This window comes from Paroedura picta, chromosome 13 (assembly GCF_049243985.1).
Source record: "Paroedura picta isolate Pp20150507F chromosome 13, Ppicta_v3.0, whole genome shotgun sequence".
In the NCBI taxonomy this organism is placed as follows: Eukaryota; Metazoa; Chordata; class Lepidosauria; order Squamata; family Gekkonidae; genus Paroedura; species Paroedura picta.
The window spans coordinates 22434623-22455890 of record NC_135381.1 but is presented as its reverse complement, the minus strand read 5'-3'; the positions used below and the strand labels follow the sequence as shown (position 1 = coordinate 22455890).

The 21268-nt window shown below is 45.5% G+C and overlaps 2 long non-coding RNA genes across 4 annotated transcripts in view; one reads left to right on the top strand and one right to left on the bottom strand.

Moving 5' to 3' along the window:
- The first annotated feature begins 534 nt into the window (after positions 1-534).
- Positions 535-21268, top strand: part of LOC143822691 (uncharacterized) — a 39454-nt gene continuing 18720 nt past the window's right edge. The window contains exon 1 of one of the 2 annotated variants that reach the window (XR_013226231.1): positions 535-619. This is a non-coding gene — a long non-coding RNA (uncharacterized LOC143822691). The remainder of the gene's footprint in view (positions 620-21268) is intronic. The other variant, XR_013226232.1, reaches the window with a different exon arrangement.
- Positions 6202-16964, bottom strand: LOC143822898 (uncharacterized). 2 transcript variants are annotated; one of them, XR_013226294.1, is made up of 3 exons: positions 16688-16964; positions 14479-14568; positions 6202-11197 (listed from the first exon to the last, which is right to left on the bottom strand). It is a non-coding gene; the product is annotated as an uncharacterized LOC143822898 (long non-coding RNA). The 2 variants fall into 2 exon arrangements; XR_013226295.1 differs by having other exon boundaries at positions 14497-14568.

Sequence of the window (21268 nt, the reverse complement as noted above, 5' to 3'; positions counted from 1 at the left end):
ATAGCTTTCAGACATATCCCTCTTTCTCTCACACACACACAAACACACATCTCCATCTCCCTCCAAGAGCTCAATGTGATGTGCATGGTTCTCCCTCCTTCCTTGCTTTCCTTACAACAACCCTATGAGGCAGGATCAGAGGAGATCAATGGCCCAAGATCATCCAGTAAACTCCAGGGCAGAGAGGCTATTTGGGTCCAGGATTTCCTGGCCTTTCCTGTCTCCCCATCACTGGTGCAGCCTCTCTAGCTTTCTGTGGGAAAGCGCTCTCCTAAGGAGAGTAACAGCCTTTAAAGCCCACTGGACTCAGTAGATTCAGCTGAGTGTAAACTCTGTTTAAGACTGTCCTGCCAGTCCTACAAGATTCCCTTCCCCTCACCATGAAATCCAGTTTACCAGTGTCCCTGAGTCAGGGCTGGAGAGAAAGAGAGAGAGAGGGAGAGGGAGAGAGAGAGAGCTGGTTGAGTCAGAAGCTGGGAGTTCCCTTTGGTGACTAATCACAATTGCATCCTCGAGGTGAGAGAGTTGCAGAAGAGAAAATCCAGGAGTCGCCGGCAAGAGCAAGGGAGGAGTCGCTCTCCCTCCAGGGAGCCTGTTGGTCGTGAGGTTCGTGCAGGAGGTAGGCGAGCGAGATGTCCCCGCTCCAAAATAATAATGCAAAAACCTCGCAAACCTCTGCTCCATCGAGGTGACATTTCGGTGCAATGCAAAAAAAACAAGCTCTCCCTGACCCACCCCAGTAGCCGCGCTTTGCACGAAAGACAACAGCTAAGGCGTGACGGTTTCCCCCTTCCTGCTTTTAGGACTGCGCGGAGTTAACAAAGCTGTGCGAACTGGAGCTGGTCAGGGCATTGCAGGGATGGGGGGTGGGAAAGGGTACCTCTGCTGCGGGTGGGGGTGGGGATGGGAGAGGATACCCCTGTTGCGGGGGGTGGGGGGTGGAGGGTGGTAGAGGATACCCCTGTTGCGAGGGGTGGAGGGTGGGAGAGGGTACCCCTGTTGCGGGGGGTGTGGTGGGAGAGGGTACCCCTGCAATCCTTCTTCCCAGTGTTCCTGGGCCCGCTTGCGCTCTGTGTCTCTCTCTCCCCCCCCCCCCCCCCAGCAGCGAGCTCTTCATTGGCATTCCGCAGCCGTGGCCGCTTCCCTGCAAGCATCCGGGGATACCTTGGGATGCCGGCGGAGACGACCTCCTCGGCTGGAGGCACGAGTTATGCGGTTGCCATGGCGACAGCCGCGGCGAAGTCAGTGACTGGGAAATGTCAGCGCGAGGAGCCCTGCTTGTGATGCTGGGGGTACCCAGGTTCGCCCCCAGGTGTCTTCGCGGTCCGATCCAAGTGGGGCTGGGGGGGTTTCTGCTCGGCAATCGCCGGCCTCTAATCCCGATTTTCTTTTCAGCAGTGAGGAGATGCTGAAGTTGTGATGTTGCTGCCCAGCAAGCACAGCCTTTCGCCGCCTTTGCAGTTGGTTTCCCGGTAGTGCAGGGTTTACTTGGGGACAGAGGTGGAAATCTCCAGGGAGGGAAGCAGGGTAGCTCGCTCGCTCTGCCTGACCCCTGGAGGCAGAAGAGGCAGCAGCCTTGCCCGATCCAGATTGGGAAAGCCCTGGAGGTTTGGGAATGAACAAGGAGCTTAGCGGGGTGCAATGCAATAGGAGCCACCCTACGGAGCAGCCATTTTCTCCAGGGGAATTTATCTCTGTAGTCTGGCAATGAGCTGCAATTCCAGGAGATACTCAGGCCCCACCTCAGGGCTGGCATCTCTAGAGAGAAAGGTTGTTTTGATCGCTGCCTGATTTCCTTTCAGATAACTTTGGTTTCAGTTTTGCTTCTGTCTTGTGAGAAATCTGTTACACTATGATAGTATATAAAAGAATTTGGAACAATTATTTTTGTATGTTCATATTTTCTACCCTTAGTCCTCAAAGCAAAAGCCATCATTTCATTTTTTTTGTTTGTATCATTCTAGATAACTACAAATACATGCCACTCTCCCACTAAGGTGGGGGATGGGGGAACTCCCTGGCCACCTCCGTGGCTCCCTGCAGCCGACAGGGGCGTGTGCTGTCCCTGTGATTATGCACAGCGTTGGCCTGACCTAGCTCCCGCTGGCACTCACAGCCTCTCAGGGAACGCGGAAGACTCCATGTTCCCTTACTGTGGGCCACCCCAAGGGTCTGAGTCAGGCCAGGGCTGGGTGGTGACCAGGATGGCAGCGATGTCAGGCATAATCGGGGATTAGCCCTGCAGTCCTCTACCTAGCACTGTTCTTCATGGATAGTGGCCGCTGTCCAACATCAGGAGCGTATGCTACGGATTACACATGAAAATCCCTCAATATATCTAGATTGGCCTGTTGTTGACATCCCAGTTGCAGCTAAGATACTACATCTACCTCCACTATCTTTATGCTGTCTTGACCACTGAGGATATATTGGTAAATGCTGGAAGATTTGGGAATAGTACTTGGGAGGGCAGAACTTGGGCAGGATGTGATGCTACTTCCAGCTGATCCTCTAAGCTAGGGGTAGTCAACCTGTGGTCCTCCAGATGTCCATGGCCTACAATTCCCATGAGCCCCTGCCAGCAAACACTGGCAGGGGCTCATGGGAATTGTAGGCCATGGACATCTGGAGGACCACAGGTTGACTACCCCTGCTCTAAGCTGCTCCCCCTATTGTCTATGATCTTTACCACAGGGGATAGGAAATTAGATCTGGGGCCTGGTAATTCCCCATTCCAGGTGGAGGCTTAACTGTGGTCCTCCCATGTCTTCTAAATCTGCTATAGTCATTGTGAATGTCACCTGTGACACTGCTTAAAGGTAAAGGTAAAGATATCCCCTGTGCAAGCACCGAGTCATGCATGACCCTTGGGGTGACGCCCTCTAGCGTTTTCATGGCAGACTCAATATGGGGTGGTTTGCCAGTGCCTTCCCCAGTCATTACCGTTTACCCCCCGGCAAGCTGGATACTCACTTTCCAACCTCGGAAGACTGGAAGGCTGAGTCGACCTTGAGCTTAGATCTGTGACATAACATTATACTTAAAACCTGTTGTTACTATGTTAAATTTACAAATCTTCACAAAGTCTCGATAGGTTTTTTTTTCATATAGTTCCAAAACAATGCCCATTGCTTAACACATTTTCCAAGATCTGGATCTTTGTAGATGGCAGACTATGGCTTCTCTGTTTTACCTTTCAGTTCTTCCAGGATCACCTCCTCCCTGTTTTGTTTGTTTGAGAAACCCACGCAATGCATAAGCCGGCTTTATAATGGAAGCACAAAATGCATTCCCCAGCTTAAAATAGAATTGATGGTCACATAGCCGTTGTTGCACACTATTTTCTAAAGTGTTGTGGTTAGATTGTTTACTGCCTGTTTTTAGAAGTCTGCAGCAGCTATATGACTTCTGCTGCTCCAACTGCAGGGAAATGCAGATTTTTTTAAAAATCCAGTATATAAGCCAGTGTTGTTTTCACTGGCTGAATCACCTTAAAACAGAGGATGCATTTCAAGACGGAGCCTTCTGCCTCCTCATTACATCCCTAGAATTCCCACAAGGGGCTTGTAGGCTGAAAATCCACCTCCTAAATAGAAAGTCAAGTTTAAAAAAAAACACTCCTCTCATGCTTTTAAACCCTCTCATGCTTGGGTCTTAAAAACAAAACAGGGAGGTGTGTGTATGTGGGAGAGCGACAGTTGCAGTGGGCGGGGCATTTTTCATTTACTGCAGCTTTCTTTACAAAAAGAAAGCAAAATCAACTCAAGTGGCCAAAGGAGAGAAATGGATGACATCGAGCTGCAACAAAACAGCTGACAGAGGATTTTTGAATATCTTGCCCAAACAGGGGCGGCCAAACTATGGCTCTCCAGATGTCCATGGACCCGGGCTCATGGTAACTGTAGTCCATGGAAATTGAAGAACCACAGTTTGTCCACACCTGGACTAGAAGGTTGTGTTGAGGGTTCCAGTTTCCTTTCAATGTTTGAACCTGCTCTTTTCAATCATTCAAGGCATCTGACTATATCTGATGAGGATCATAGATTTCGATCCCTTTGGAAAAGGTGAAGTGCACAGACAGCAGAGAGCTGGTCATCCCTGCTTAAATATGTTTTGCAGGTTTTGGCAGTACAGCACAATTAGATGCCCAAATCCCTATCTTCTGCATCATTGGGGCTGCATCCTTTAGGGCCCGCTTCTATCATATGCAGTTTTAGCCTCAGTAATTTCTTAAAGAATTCAAACATAGGGTTCCCTACCAATGCATTTCCTGACCTTCAAATGGGATTGTAATATATATTTATATTTTTTACTTGCAACATAAGTACAATTTGCCAGCTGCCCCCAGATGTCCCTCCAAAAGTGGGACAATTCTGGTCACCTTAAACTAACTGGAACACTGAAGACAGATCAACCCCCCCCCCCCCACACACACACACACACACACAATTGATTTGATACAGTGATCAGAAGCATGGCAATAAAAAGGCTTTCAAAAGGTTTGGGAAAAAAGAATCTTGGAATGAAATCAGAATTACAGATGGAGAACAGAAACTGCCGCAAACACAACCCGCCCCCCCCCCCAAAAACACACAGGGTATTCTCGGTGGTGGCTCAGACAACATGAAACTCTCTGCCCAATTAACCCCACTCAGCCCATTTCTTTCCTGGCATGCAGGTGTTCTAGCTCAGACAGTGCCTTTTCATTTGAGGCCAATTAATTTTAGATTGCTTCTTAACTGCCAGCTGCTTTTATAGGCTGTTTTCCACTCTTGGGCTGGATGGTGAGATAAGACCATTGTTTGCTTAATGTGAGGTGCACACATTTATACAGTTCTTATTGCGAGCTGACATACAGGGCTGCCAACTCAAAAAGTGGGACATGTTTCAGGGTTTTTAAAATCAATGAACCAATAAATAAAATGAAAAAAGATGCAGAATGCTCACAAAACAGTTTGTAGGCCAGTGATGGTGCGCATGAATGTAAATGCTCTCCAGCATACGTGTGGGTAATGTGTGATGATCCTTAGCACAAAGTGCAAAATCTTTGCAGTGGTTTGGCTATCCTCACTTATTGACAGCTGTGACCTACACTGCTCAAAAGAAGTCAAACCATCCATTTGAGAGGCATTGTGTTTTTCTCCAAGTTAACGTAACATATACAGGTTGTTTTGCTTGCTGCTAAAAGACATCTCTAGAGAATGTGCATGTACTGGTATTAGAATAACTTCTGCCATTACATGCAGGCAGGTGTTTGTTGTCATGGTAGAAAATAGTCAGCTTCCTCTTCAGGCAACTTTGGCATCACTCAGGTTTTTTGAAAATGTACATATTGCAATTGGTGTTTACCCCCAACTGCTGCTTGAAATCCCTTTCTCAAAACTTAGTCCGTGAAATGTGATTGGTCCAGAAGAGCTTCTGTGTTTTTGTATATTAGTCTGGGAATTCTGCAACATTTCTTTCTGCTTTCAATTATATGGGAAGCATAGTTCAATTTTACTGACCCTTTTGTTCTCTCTTTGCATTGAGGATATGAGAACTACTCAATGAACAGGGGGAATATTCTTGCTATGCTTAGGGATGCAGGCCTAGTGTTAAGGATGCCAGTCTCCAGCTGGGATTTGGGGATCTCTCAGAATTACAGTGCCTCTCCCAAGTCCTGAGATCATTTTCCCTGGAGAAAATGGATGCTTTGGAGGGTGGGCTCCATAGGATTACACCACACAGAGATCCCTGCCCTCCCCAGCCTCTACCTCTAGATCTCCATGAGCTTTCCAGCAGCCATCCCCCACCATCCCCACTGATGGCCAGGGGGACCTGGTAACCCTAGTTAGTGTGAACGACCATTGGTTATTCACCAAGAAGGGGCCTTCTCCCACGAGGTCAGGAGGACATCCTGATGGGTGTTTCTGGCCACCAAAACCAAAAATGGAACACAACCCAACCTTAAGAGGTAGGAACTCAGAAGCTGAGCTGTACAATAAAATAATGTAAAACTTGTTGATTATTTATTATAGTGCACAATTAAAAACTGAATAAAAACAGAATAAAAACTATACAGAACTAACATCACATAAGACCAAACACATTTTGACCCTGTTGGGTCCTCCTCAGTAGTCAGAACTATGATAATACACTCTATATAAAATATCTATTTTAAACTCTTTATAAAGTGTAGCTGAGTGGTTGAATGGGATCCTGGAAGATAAATAGATATTGAAAAATATCAGAATGAGCATGAAAAGGAGAGTCTAATATGTAAATAATTCAAACACGAGTGGTGACTTACTGTAAATTATGCCTCCAACCAATATAAGTAAATTTTATCCTTTTTGGAGAATATTTGGTCTTCCTTTGAAACCTTCCCATGGGAGGGGGGCAGGGGATGTTCCTGTGTTTTATATGTGTGAACCCCTGCATGTCCCTTTAGTTCTGCCTGCTTGTTGGAGGCTTTTGCTTGAGAATACTTTCCAAAAAAGAAGTTTTCTTGTCCACAAGTCTAGAATTCTGACACAGAGCCAACTAAAGCCTGGAATTAGCTTTGTTCATGATAAAAGCCCACTGTATTTGAAATATAGGGAAAGGATCCAGAGTTTGACTTCATCTTCACTTATTGTACCTACTCCCCTATTTTCCCATCTTTTGCATTTTGCAGCTCTGGGATGGAAATTCCTGAAAATGGAGGGGAAGGGGAGAGTCAGAGACAGCATGATGCCATGGAGTGTGACCTCAGAACCTGCCAGTTCCTCCAATAGAACTGTCATCTGGAGATCCTTTGTAATTCTGGGAGAAGTTCAGGCCCCACCTGGTAGCTGCTAACTTTACCTCCCACTTACATCACTGCTTCCATCACTGCTTCCAACAGGACTAATCATGCTGTCCTACAAAACCTCAAATTTGTCACCAGCTTCCCCTGAACAGAACAGAATCCGCCAGAACATTGGCATCTGACTAGGACTGTCATTCAATATTTTTTTTAAATCCCTCTGGTGATAAATCATATCATAAATTTGCATATGACCCAAAAAGGGGGGGGGAGACTTTCCCATTAACTGGGGCTCATCCATAAGCACAGGAGACTATTTCAGAAGGTTGTTTCAGTGGGTAGCCATGATGAACAACCAGATTCAGGGACCCAAATGATTCTTGAGAGTCAGTGCTCCCTTCATCCTTCCCATTTGAAAGAGTAAAGCGGGGAATGCTTCTTAGAAGTAGCTTCCTACTTCTGGATTTCAGAGTAAAAATAGCTTTTTTTAAAAGTCTATGGCCCAATTTATCAAACCATTTTAAACCTCATTCATTCATATTATTGGAAGCCTGCTATGGCCTATGGATTGTGAAGTGATAGGCTTTTGGGAGGGGCATGCTACAATTGTTAGATACACTCCAGATGTATTTTCTATATACTTTGGATTTTTTATGTCCCCGTACACTGGCTTTTGTATGGCATGCTATTGCTCCTGGTTTTCCCTGGGTACTCTTTTGGCAATCATAACTGCAAGAAAGGAAAGCAGATCTCTGGCAGGACCTCTGGAGGAAGGAAAGCTGGCAAACAGACAGCAATGATGTCAGGACTGAACCAGTAGGGCTGCCAACCTCCTGGAATTGCAACAGAGCTCCAGAGATCAGCTTCCCTGGAGAAAACAGGTGATTTGGAGGAGAGGCAATGGCATGATATTTTCTGGAGGTCACTCCATCCAAAACTATACCCTCCCCTGATTCCAGGAACTTTCCAGCTTGGAGTTGGCAACCTGAAGGAGTCTGGACATTGGAGTCTTGGCTGTTGAACTTGCATGATACGTTGTCACCGAAATAGGGTTCCCATGAAACCATCCAGTCCAGACCCCAAACTAGCTTTCTTTACTTACTTCCCTGTTCCATTAGCTATGCTTCACTGTCCCTCTTTTACCCCCCAGTAACACATGCCAGCAGCAAGCCCTGCATGCTATCTCATTCTGCCTGTCTGCTCAAGTGACAGCATTGTTCTAGAAGAGAGATCTTCCATTCAGTCCAATAATATCAGTAGCTCCTGGGAGCAATAGGTTACGGAGCCTATGACTCACCCGCACCAGACTCATCTTCACTGCCAGTCAGCAGCAAACAGCACGGGCATTCTTCATGTCACAGATTCCAATGGAATAAATGCGGAGTTTGATGGGGCAAAGGGAAGAAAGGTGACAACGCAAGAGCTGCCCCATCCCCTTTAAAAAAATTGCAGTCCTTTGCCCGTGTACTCAGAATTCACTGGGCTCAATGGATGTTCCAAGCAAATGTTTATTTAAAAGATCTGAGTGCCGCATTTTCTGCCCTGTGGGCATTCACTTATGGCACACACAAAAAATGTAGAAGTTCAAACCAAGTCCAAGCAACATCTTCCAATGTAATTCAAATACCAGCACAATACATATAAAATTAGGAAAACTGGGCACCAAGTCAGAATTTGCCCAGGGCCAAAATGATGAAACAAAGTTAACATAATCCATTTATTATTTTATTTTATTTTATTTTATTTTATTTTATTTTATTTTATTTTATTTTATTTTATTTTATTTTATTTTATTTTATTTTATTTTATTTTATTTTATTTTATTTTATTTTATTTTATTTTATTTTATTTTATTTTATTTTATTTTAACCGCACAATTCAATTGCAGAAGAAGAAATTAGGGGAAGGCTGCTGGTATCAGAAGGGGAGCATGCAGGTATTTCTGCTCCACCACACAATCAATGCTGAGGCCAAGCTGCAGAGGTGCCTCCTGTCTATCCAAAGTTTGTTAGAATCATAGAATCATAGAATTGGGAGGGACCTCCTGGGTCATCTAGTCCAATCCCTTGCACTGTGCAGAACATTCACAATCCTGTCGCTCATCTAATGTAATCTGCTACCCCACTGAACCTTCAAAGAATCAGCCTCTCCATCAGATGGCTATCCAGCCTGTGTCTAAAAATTTCCAAAGATGGAGAACCCACCACCTCCCGAGAAAACCTGTTCCACTGAGAAACCGCTCTAACTGTCAAGAACTTCTTCCTGATATTTAGATGGAATTTATTTTGAATTAATTTCATCCCATTCATTCTGGTCTGTCCTTCTGGGGCAAGAGAGAACTATTCTGCTCCATTCTTCATATGGCACCCTTTTAAATACTTGAAAATGGTTATCAAATCCCCTCTCAGTAATCTCCACTCCAGGCTAAACAGACCAAGCTCCCCCAACCTTTCTTCATAAATCTTGGTCTCCAAACACCTCACCATCTTTGTTGCCCTCCTCTAGACACATTCTAGTTTGTCTTCCCTCTTCAACTGAGGTGCCCAAAACTGAACACAGTACTCCAAGTGAGGCTGAACCAGAGCAGAGTAAAGCTGTACCATCACCTTCCGTGATCTGGACACAATACTCTTTTTGATACAGCTCAAAATCCCATTTGCCTTTTTAGCCACCACGTCACACTGCTGACATGTTCAATGTATGGTCTACTAAGACTCCTAGATCCTTTTCGCACATGCTACTGCCAAGACAAGTCTCCCCCATCCTATATTGGTGTATATGGGTTTTCTTACCTAAATGCAGAACTTCACATTTTTCCCTATTGAATTTCATTTTATTCAGTTTAGCCCACTTCTCAAGGTATCAAGATCATCCTGTATTCTGATTCTATCTTCGGCTGTGTTTGCTACCCCTCCCAGTTTAGTATCATCTGCAAATTTAATAAGTATCCCCTCTAATCCTTCACCCAAATAATTTATAAATATGTTCAACAACACAGGCCCCAGGACAGATTCCTAGGGCACTCCACTTGTCACTCTTCTCCAAGAGAATTAACTAGTACCCTATGGGTACGATCAGTCGATCTACCTGACAGAATTAGGATCCGTACAGCATTTTACCAGCTTGTCAACAAGAATATCACGTGGAACCTTATCAAAAGCTTTACTGAAATCCAGATAAACTATGTCTACAACATTCCCCTGATCCAGCAAGGTAGTCACCTTCTTGAAAAAAGAGATAAGGTGGGTCTGACATGACTTGTTCTTACGAAACCCGTGCACAGCTCTTAGATCCAGCTGCTCAAGGACCGACTGTTTGATGATCTGTTCCAAAATGTTACCAGCTATAGATGTTTTGCTGACAGGTAGATAGTTAACCAGATCCTCCTTTTTGCCTTTCTTGAAGATGGGGACAGCATTTGCCCACCTCCAATCATCTGGTACCTCACCTGTTCTCCAAGAAGTGTCATAAAGAATGGACAGAGGTTCAGAGATTACATCTGCAAGTTCTTTTAGTACCCTTGGATGCAATTCATCTGGCCCAGAAGACTTTGTTTCATTTAAAGAAACTAGGTGTTTGTGGACTGCCCCCACAGTGATCCTAGGCCACCATGCCCATCTCCCCTGTTTTGTTACGTTTTTGTCACATTGAGCACTATTTCTCTCACAAGAGAGGCAGAACGTATCGCAGGCATCTTCCCTCTCTTTCACAAAGTGGTAACAACAGTAAGTGGGACCCGGAGGAATTTTCCCATCCATACAGCTCTTAGCAGAAGTGCAAGATGCATCACAGAGTCTCAATGGTGAATTTTCATTACAATAACAGGAAGCCTGGCAGTTGTAAATGAATGGCACAGATTTTAGGTTAATGGGGATTAATGGCATAAATTTTAATAAGCATTAATCAATCTGTACTTACTGTCCGTGGCTGTATGTCAAATTCCCTCCCTCCCCTGTTTCACTTTTGTTAGCTAAACATATAATCAACATTATGAGTCTCCTCCTTTCCCCCATACCCAACCTTTTGTTTTAATTAGAACATGTAGGAAGGGGGGCATACATTTCATACAAGGGTGAATTAAGTTGTTTAGGGTGTGGGGGGGAATGATAATTTGGTGACATTTAAATGTATTAATTATTCATACACTCTTTGAGCCAGTTTTTCCAAAACATCCTCCGCACCAATGCCGAGGCCAGAATTTAAAGAGACTCCAGCTTCTGTTGAGATACAGAATAACAGCCTGTATAAAGCATCATCACAAATATCAGAGTGTCCCAAATGCTTTGGGGAAGTTCTGCTCCTCAATTTGTGGTGGGATTTGGGTGTCTGTAGTTCTGTTTCTTCAAGGGATAGTTCATCTTGCACCCCAGATCAGGGAGGAGAAATTGGTGGTATCAGTTTGACTCCTGACATTCTTTACCCCTGAAGTAACTGAAACGAGAAAACTTTAATCAATACCAAATTTTAAAGCTTCTGTTCCTCCAAGGAGTTCCTGCTCCTCCATTTTGTTCTCAGAGGAACCTGTGAGGTAAGTCTGGCAGAATCTGATTGACAGACTTGCCCATTCTGCAGACTATATGCCTCACTGGTGCTATTTGGGAGTGGTGAATGGAAGAAAAAGGCTTGTGAAGACAAGCCAAACGATGATGAAGAAAAAGAAGAGCTTTTTTTTGTACCCCATTTTTTGCTACCCGAAGGAATCCAAATGTAGCTTACAATTCCTACCTTTCCTATCTCCACAACAGATGCCCTGTGAGGTAGATGGGGCTGAGAGAACTCGGAGAGAACTGTGACTGGCCAAAGGTCACCCAGCTGGCTGCCTGTGGAGGAGGAGTGGGGAATCAAAACCAGTGCTCTAGAGCAGAGGCTGCCACTCTTTAACCACTACACCTCCTGGCTCTCATTTGTAGCATAAGTGATAGGCCAGGGAAGAAGACTGACTTCCATGTCCCAGGGCCGAGTGCAAAGCTGCCTGGGAATGTGATGTGTAAGGGAACAGCCAACTCCTACTAATGGAGAAGTGTATTAAGGGGGGAGGCAAACCAAGGCCCTGACATGAGGCAGGTGTTTCTGCAAATAATGGCAAGGGATATTAAGGTAGATTAGCTGGAATTTGGTCCACCAGGCTAGGGAAAGTAACTTCAAATTACAGGAAACCCAGGACCTCCATGAAGGGAGAATATCAGCTGTTTCCTTCATGTTCTTTCAGATCCCCCAGATTGCATGTGAGTGTGAGGTGGGGGGAGAATCCAGACCATTGTATGAATCCACCAGCTCCTCCATGGTGACGTGACTGCAGCCGCCTGTTTCAGTGTGCATGTCGGATTCATTTTGCATGGGATTAATTCTCCCCCACAGTGAATGCTGCAGCTGTCCCTCTCTTGCTGCCAGTGAATCTTCCACAGACAAGATCTCATTAAGGGAGGGCTGCCCAGTGCTGGGTGCTCCAGGTCACCAGACAGTGACACACCCAGCTGCTGCATCTCCTCCTCACCATTAAGCACCCCAATGGGGCAGACAACTTGACCTGCTATGGTTAACGAGAATTTTCTGGATATAAACAAGTGGGACCTTTTCCCTCCTTGACACAGACCCATTCTTCAAAACCAGAATTGCATGTTCTCTTCTTCCTTCCCTGGAGTTGGCACAGATTTGTCCCTGAATCATAACCATCTTTGAAAATAGACTGTGGGTTTTGTGAACACTGGATCAGGACATGGGAGAACCAGGCTGTCTTTGCAAGCAAGGCTGCCAATTTCATCTTTTTTTTATTTTTTAAAGGAGCCCTGTTCCTACAGGTTCCCATGAAGCAATATGTGAATGAAATTTTCTGCTTTCTTTTATCTCCAGCTCAGGGAACACTTCACTTGGTCAGTTTCTGGGTGTCAAGCAGCTGTTCAAAGATACAGTTAAAAATAGCAACTGTGCTTGCAAATACAGTGCTTAAACAAGACTTTTCTTCTTCTTCTTCTTCTTCTTCTTCTTCTTCTTAGTAGTAGTACTAGTAGTAGTAGTAGTAGTAGTAGTAGTAGTAGTAGTAGTAGTAGTAGTATCCAGTTTATTTCCCGTCACTCCCTCAGAGGCTCGTGGCGGGTAACAATAGTCTTAGCCCCATTAAATTCCCATTAAAAGACTTTAAAACATCCCAACATGACGGAAAGAATTCCATTCCCACCCCACTACCGAAGCGACTGCGAGAATGCAGAAGGAGCAATGTACACTTCCAACCCCAGGGGGGGCAGTGACTCTAGTCCACTGACTCCAGCTTCAACCATAGACCTGGTGGAAGAGTTCCGTTTTACAGGCCCTGCAGAATGCTGACAAATCCTTCAGGGCTCACAGCTCACCCGGGAGCTAATTCCACCAGGTAGGAGGCAGGACCAAAAAGGCCCTGGTCCTGGCCCTGGTCAAGGCTCGGCATGCTTCCCTAGGGCTGGGAACGACCAATAGGTTCTCACTCGCAGAGTGTAAAGCCCTGCAGGGGGCATAGGGTGATAGACGGTCCCTCAGGTATGTGGGTCCCAACCAGAGTAAGGCTTTAAAAGTCAAAACCAAAACCTTGAACTGAATCTGGGCAGCAATTGGCAGCCAATGCAGTTGCCTCAGCACAGGCTGAATATGGGCCCTCCAAGGTGTGCCAGTGAGGACCCTAGCAGCTGCATTTTGCACCAGGAGAAGTTTCTGGATCAAGGACAAGGGTAGGCCCATGAAGAGTGAGTTACAGAAATCTATTCTGGAGGTGACTGTCGCATGGATCACTGTGGCCAAGTGATCTGGGGACAGGTAGGGCGCTAGTAGCTGAGCCTGGCGAATATGGAAGAATGCCTGACCCGCTACTCTCTTGACCTGTGTCTCCATAGTCAGGGAGGCATCAATGGTCACACCCAAATTCCTGGCCTGGGACGCGATGGTAAGTTGTGCCCCTGCCAGGGTGGGTAAGCGCGCTGCCTGATCCCTCCCCCTACTTCCCAGCCACAGAGAGCTGAGGAGGAACTGATTGGGTGCTTGAGACAGAGGGGACGAGCAGTGACAAGGGAAAGATGTAGAAGTGGAAGGCTGCTGGCTTGATGTCAGCATAGACCAGACACAGCTGATGCAGCTTTGGAGGAGAGTGATTGATGACCCAGCTGGAATCACTCAGCTCATTAGCAGGGCTGCTTTTAGGCAGGGCTGCAGCAGAGTTTCAGCGTGGATGCAATCTATGCAGAAACCCTCCCATCCGGCTTGGGTTCCTTTGGCTCTGTGAACTCCTGTGACTCCCTATTGGCTTTCCTGACTTCTGGCATACAGCTCTTGACTACACTCCCGGTAATTGGACTGGCTTTGATGACTATTTGCTTATCTGGATTCTGATCATGGCTGTCCTTCATCTACTCTTTGCCTTGCCGCTAACTCGGCTTGCTTTGGTACATAATGACCCGGACTGGACATTGACCTTGCTCTGGTGTGGACAGGCTAGACTCTGCAGCCCAGGCACCTCCTACCCAGATGTCACTGGGTGCAGCCAGATAGGGCAGCATAGTCTTTCTTACCACCAGCTATGTGACACATATGCTGGAGCACTGAGCCATGGTGGCTACATGATCTCACCGACTGAGCCACGGTGGCTATACGATCTATCATGGTGCAACATCTGTCTGATTGTGCTGGCTGTACATCCTTAGCCACAGCTATCTCCCAGGACAGCGCCTCTGCTGTAATGGCAAACTTACCTTGACCTTGCTTCTTACCCTGACTGGATGCTTTGCCTGCTTCCTTATCCAGCCTGCCTTGGATGCTACCTCTGGCTCTTCAGGAACTGCCTGTCCAGGGAAACAGAGAACATTTTTTATTCAGACATTTAGGCCCTGCAGCCCAAAGAAACTTCTTGCAACGTTGTTCTCCCCTCCTTCATTTAACCTCAGAACAATCTAAGGCAGTGTTGAGCTGGAGAATGACTAGCTTAAGGGCACCCAGCAAGCTTCCCTGGAAGAGCACAAGTTTCACGGATCCTAGCCTGATGTCATTGCCATACCCCATCCTCACCAGCTGGCTCCAGAGGAACAGCACAACCCCCCCTTCCATTCCTCCCTTTATCAATTTTCAGTTTAAAGATATTAAAACACAGCAGCTAGAAGCTCTGGTTGTAACAGGAGAAACCAAATCTTCAGAAAGTGAAAGCATCAGCATTAAAGACCATCTGCCACCACCTGCTGCAGAGAAATACACATCCCATCTAAAAAATTTGATATAGCCAGGAGGGACGAAGAGAAACAGGAAGCAGCACAAATTACTTGTTCCTTGTTTGGTACACAATACCAGGGAACAATGGCCATTTCTACGTGTAGTTGTCTGAACAGCACATCAAAAAAAGATGGTACCATTTTCTAGATTTCTGATCCCCATATTTCTCAGTTTAGTTTCTTAATTAAAATTGGAGGCATACTTGAGTTTTGGACTTTAAGAAGTGGGAAACAGCAAGAATCAGTTGCCTTCAGAGGAGTATAGCCCATATAAATCTATGGTGATCTGTTCTTGATGAGGAGGCAACCACTGAGCAATGACTCATGCAGAGATGTAACAGGCAGCCTCTTTGGAAGGCAGGGAAATCTTCTACAGCTGTACGTTGGGATCTAGTCCAGTCATTATTGAAATACCTGCCACCAGCAGAGCCAGATTAAGAGAAGGCCAGGCCAGATCACTGAATCATTCAGAGACAGAGCAGACAGACCCCTCTGAATATGGGGAATTTGGGCTACAGAAGATGTAAATGTTTGATACTGAATTTATGTCTTAGCACACTAGCCATTCTTCTGTTGCAAGATGATGTGCCCTGGCATGCAGTCTTGGAATTAACGTTTTAGGAAGTGGGTATAGATGGATGGAGCTGACAATGCAGCTCTTTTGTCCCCAGACGCACTAATCCCCAAAACCATATGCAGCCCTGAAGCTTTCCCAAGTTCTTTCTGGCTGGCATTTCCCACTAAGCTTTCTAAAAATTACTAAAGGCTTGAGCAATCTTGTATTGCATTTATCCTCTACAGACATTTCAAGGGTACAATGTGAACAGATGTGTCCTTGGCCAGAGCAGATCAAAACTAAGCACAGCACCATCTGGGAGCAGATCTATACTTAACTTTGCACATATTTGTGCCCCACATGAACACATGAAACTGCCTTATACTTGTTCTATTGGCCTATCCAGTCTTTGGGGTTCTGGAGCAAGCAAACTACATGTTGTATGAAAAGCTCCACTAACTTCTGTACAGTGGGGAGTGCCACACAGGGGACAAAGTGCACCTGTTTGGAAAACAAGTCCACTACCAGATCACTGTTTTTCTAAAGCTGGGAGAAGGTCAGTGATGAAATCCATGGAAATGTCTTCACAGGGCCGGGAGGCTACCTGTTTGAGGAGTCCTTGAAGCTTTCCTACTCCGCATTTGAAAGTAACACAGATAGGGCACCCCCTTATATAATCCTCCACGTACCATCATACCCGCAGCCACCAGAATTGTCTGCGGAGCAGACCCCATGTTTTCAGGAACACAAAATCCCCTATTTTGCTGTCATGGCAAATTTCCAGTACCTTTCCCCTAAGGGTAGAGAGGACGTACAATAAGTCACCCTTGTACCACAACCCCCCCACCATGTTTTGTTAAGGAGGCTTTTAAAGAGTCCAATTCTTGGTCTGTGGCCATCTCCTGCTGAAATTCATCGGGATTTTGTCCCTTACAGTCCAGGGTTGGGGGGGGGGCACCCCCACAAGTCTTGCTTATGGTTTGAACCATAAGCCCCAAGTTGCTAGAGTTGAAAATAGTGTCAATGTGAACTTCCTTTTCTCTGTCTTTTTGGTGCAATTGTGAGAGAGTGTCCACCAGAAACTTGGAGAGGTCTGGGATGTGGGACAGTTTGAAGTTGAAATGGACAAAAAACTTTACCCACCTGATTTGTTTGGCGTTCAGGCGGTGTGGTTTGTGGAGGACCTCCAGGTTCTTATGGTCTGTCCAGACATGGGGGGTTCCTCTAAAAGATGTCACCAAGTAGTGAGGGCTGTCTTTACCACCACCACCTCTTTCCCCCCGATGGCCCAGTTCTTTTCTGTCAGGGAGAATTTTTGGGACAGGTAGGCACATGGATGCAGGAGACTGAGTGTCGAGTGAGGGGAGGCTCTGTAGGTCCTTGGTAGGCTCCCCCAAAGGAATAGCTCGCACCACTGGCTCCTGACCATCATGGTCAGGGAGGTGAGAAGGTGAGAACTACGGGTCAGGAACTAGGGGTTCATGACACATACCTCCTCCCTGCTTGCCTCCAGAACAGACATCATAGATGCAGAACGATTAGACAGACAGGACTCTTGCTCTCTTTTCTTTCTATACAAAGTTTTTTTCTTGTTTAAGCAGCTTGGTGCTCTGATCTCTTGCATATTTATACTCCGCCAACACCTAGGAGTATAATGTGAGACAGATGCTATAACATCAAACCATGACTCTTCCCTAGTTATGACAGTCCCTCAATTCCTGATTTTTGGACAAGGATAGAGAAAACAAGTTTCTTGTTCCCACTCATTCTCTTTCTGATCCCCTTGCCCAGGTTGGCCTCCCTCTGGTACTCCCTGGGAAAAGGTGGCCCATTTCTTTTCCCTCTGCATATATCTTGCAATGCACCACACTATTTATTTCTTTATTTGCATTATTTATAGTCCACCTTTCTCACAGGAACTCAAGACAGGCTGCAATCAGAAAAATGGGACACGCAGATAACCAATGCATTACTATGCTAGAAATTTGGAAGCACCAGAAAGAACTGAATCATAGCATAAGAATTAACATGACACATTATGGTGCACAAAACACAGAGAGCCTGTGTCCTTACAGCTAGGGACAAAATGGGGGGGGGGGGAAACGTGGGCTGTTTGTTAGAAAGCTCAGCAAACTACCTCTTGCTACACTTAAAAGTACGCCCATCCAGAATGGAAATAAGGTGGCAAAGTGTTATGCACACAGAATGGTTTCTTCTAAACTCTCGGAACATTTTGCTGCTCAAAGAAGCTAACAGCACATGGGATCCTTTCCCTAGAGACAGCACTTATGCAAAATTGTTCCAAAATGCTTGTAAACAGCCATGTTGCTTTGTGTTTCCTGCTATTGGCTGGTTTATGAATATTCACTATATTGGCAAGAATGCTCACTCAAATGGGCTTGGTGGCTCTGGGCAAGGAGATGTGAGTGTTCCCAAAACCTGATGTGATGCTATTTCTCTCTCCCTCCCTTTCCCTCCCCTTTCTGATCTCTGCTCAGCCCCCACATTTTTCTCAAAGCCTTTGTGAATAATGTATTTATTAAAAACGGTTATAGTCTGCTGTTTGCAATAGCCAATGCAGTAGCTTAATTCTGCTGCACAAAATGACAATAAAATAGATGATCAGCAAGACACATTTATTTATATTTTTTTATCTTAGGATTTATTTCCCGCTGCTCTTGACAAGCTGGTTCACAGTGGGTTACAAATTGAAAATCCCAATACAATAAAATCCAATCCTGAATTTTTTCCTCCAGTCCTAGCCTTGACTAAAGACCTGGTGGAAGTGCTTCATTTTGCAGAACCTGCGGAACTGTGACAGCTCCAACGGGGCCCTCAGCTTGTCTGGCATCTCAGTTTGATGTAGTGGTTGGGAGTGTGGACTTCTAATCTGGCATGCTGGGTTCGATTCTGCGCTCCCCCACATGCAGCCAGCTGGGTGACCTTGGGCTCGCCATGGCACTGATAAAACTGTTCTGACCGAGCAGTGATATCAGGGCTCTCTCAGCCTCACCCACCTCACAGCGTGTCTGTTGTGCGGAGAGGAAAGGGAAGGCGACTGTAAGCCACTTTGAGCCTTCTTTGGGTAGAAAAAAGTGGCATATAAGAACCAACTCTTCTTCTTCTTCATTCCAGTTGGCAGGGGCCAGGACTGAAAAGGTCCTGGCCCTGGTCAAGGCCAGGTGCACCTCCCAGGAGCCAGGGATCGCCAGCCTATTTATATCTGCAGAGCACAGAGCTCTGCAAGGGGCATAAGGAGACAGACGGTCCCTCATATATGCATCTATTCAACCTATATGTATCCGATCTGGCTGAAAATTTTATAGGAATTTGTTGTCACACTCCAATGCTGGGAAGCTCTCCGGCCCCCCTCCTCTTGTATGCGGATGAAGCGGTTCTCCTATCTTGTACCAAGGTTGGCCTAAAAACCCTTCTCCAAGTCTTCTGCCAGCTGTACTTATTAGAAGATGAGTTCAGTCATGTTTGTCCTTGTGTGTGTATGAGTCCATTCACCTGATGGTTTTAGAACTGTAAGCCCTTCCATCCTGCATCCTTCTCACCTCTGTAAAAGAGAGAACCGCTGGAAGATAGCACCGATTACTTTGATTACTGATATCTTTGTGAACTGTTCCCAAAAGAGCTCTTTCACAGCATGTCACTGTGTCCATGGAAGTTAATTCTCCTTCTCTGCCTTATCTGGTAACAAAGTTCCATGTGCAGTGACAAACAACTTCTACCAAGTCTGCCAGTCGAAATGAGAATATCAGTCTCATCCTGGTGTATCTGTGATTTAGGGGGAGAATTCTATTTAGGGATGCCTCAAGATAAACAGTACTGCTATTTTAGTAGCTGGGTTGAAGATATGGACTTCGCTGTCAAAGCTATGAGGAAATAGAATGAGTTCTTGCAATGGAATAAGCTCTTACAGAACTAAAATTCTAGCCCTTCTTTTTAAAAAGGTTGTTAGCCACCCCAAAACAGTGGAATAAATTAATCAATAAACTGCAGTCATTTCAGAAGGTGTTCCACAGGACTGGAAGCCTCAACTGAAGTCCAGCTTCCAGATTTCAACTTCAGGCTAATTTTTCTTCTCTTGTCCACACCTACATTCACCTGTAGCTCACCCTCAGTTGCTGTTAACATTCTCTGTCAATTGATGCCCATTCAGTCTTTTGGGAGAGTTTTTTCTTACTTTTGATTGATGAACAAATCCATAATTTCCTGCATACATGTTGAAGCCACTGTGGAAGTATGTAAACCCCCTGCCTTGTCTTTAGACACCCTGGTTTTGCTGCTTTTATTATCCCCATAATAAGGGTCAACCACTTTGTTATTGTTAGTAAGAATGATAAAGCTATTTTTGAAGTCGGCTATGTCTAATTGATTGATCAAACCATGTAATCAATTACAGACATTCTGAATGATTTAATAAGCTCCCATGATTAATTAGCTCCTTCCCTTCTGCCTTCCCCCTTCTAAACTGGCATTCACCATTTCTATGTGTTACTTCATCCCCTCTTGGGCATCATGGTGGTAGAAAGGGGCTAATTCATTCTCATGCCGGCACCACTCTTGGCCCTCACCTCTAAGGGAAGTTAGCTTGGTAAGACAAAGGGGCATTTACAGAGCACTTTTCTAAGCCAGTTCTGCAAATTGTCTTGACACTGAGCCCCATGGGACTGACTTCTCAGTAGCCTGATCCAGAAAGCACAATCTGCATGCATTCTTTTCAGAAATATTACTGGAGAAGACCATGATGTAGTGACAATATTTCCCTTTGGTCATTGTGACAATACTCCTCATAGGCCAATACTGGGGCAAGGAGATGGTTCATCTGTGGCTGCTGTGCCTTGATCCGTCTTGTAGCTAGTTCTCTCTAGGGAGGCATCAAAAGTCACCCCTAAATTCCTGGCTGATGGTGGCAGCTCTAGCTGCACCTTGTCCAGGCAAGGGAGACATGCTTCCTGATCCAGACCCTTCCTACCTAGCCACAGGACCTCCATCTTGGAAAGATTAAGTTTCAGACAGCTGTGCTTGAGCCAGACTGTTGCTGCTTCCAAGCAACCGGGAAATATATCCATTAGGAGACAGCCTTTACATACACAGTAAGAAGTGTAGCAGGATGGTAAGGCAAGGTCACTTAGCAGTGAAAAATATTCCTCCATGGCAATGACCTTGGTGTGTTCTTCACTACAATATACTTCCTGATATGCCATTTGTCCCTCGCTGGCTTATTCTGCTGCCCACAGTTCGAGCCTTGACATGGGTCAATTGCTGGCTCTTTGTTAGTCATGTGCTTCTGAGGTCGCATGAGTTTGATGTTACGTATGTGGGTCCATTTGAGGAAAAGACCACTGTACTGACAGACCTCCTTGGTTGTTGCCAGAAAGACACAAGTGGGTTCTTTACAGAAATCAACCCCTCCCCTCCTATCCCCAAACATTTATCATTTGAAAATAAAATTCCCAGAAGGGCATTCATTAGAGAAACCAATCTCTGGTTGAAAACCAGTCGGTCGGAGCAGCTCTCAAAGCCACGTGTGCCCTTGGAGTGCTTCTGATAACATTCTACAGGAAAATCAAATCAATAGGAAAGCATTAAATATTTATCCAGAGGTACTTTGTGCTTCTCTTGTCTTCATTGGTCTTCAAAAAATCATCACAACATATTAGCATGAGCATTATGGTTCATTGCTTAATATCATTAGGGCAGATTAATAAGGTT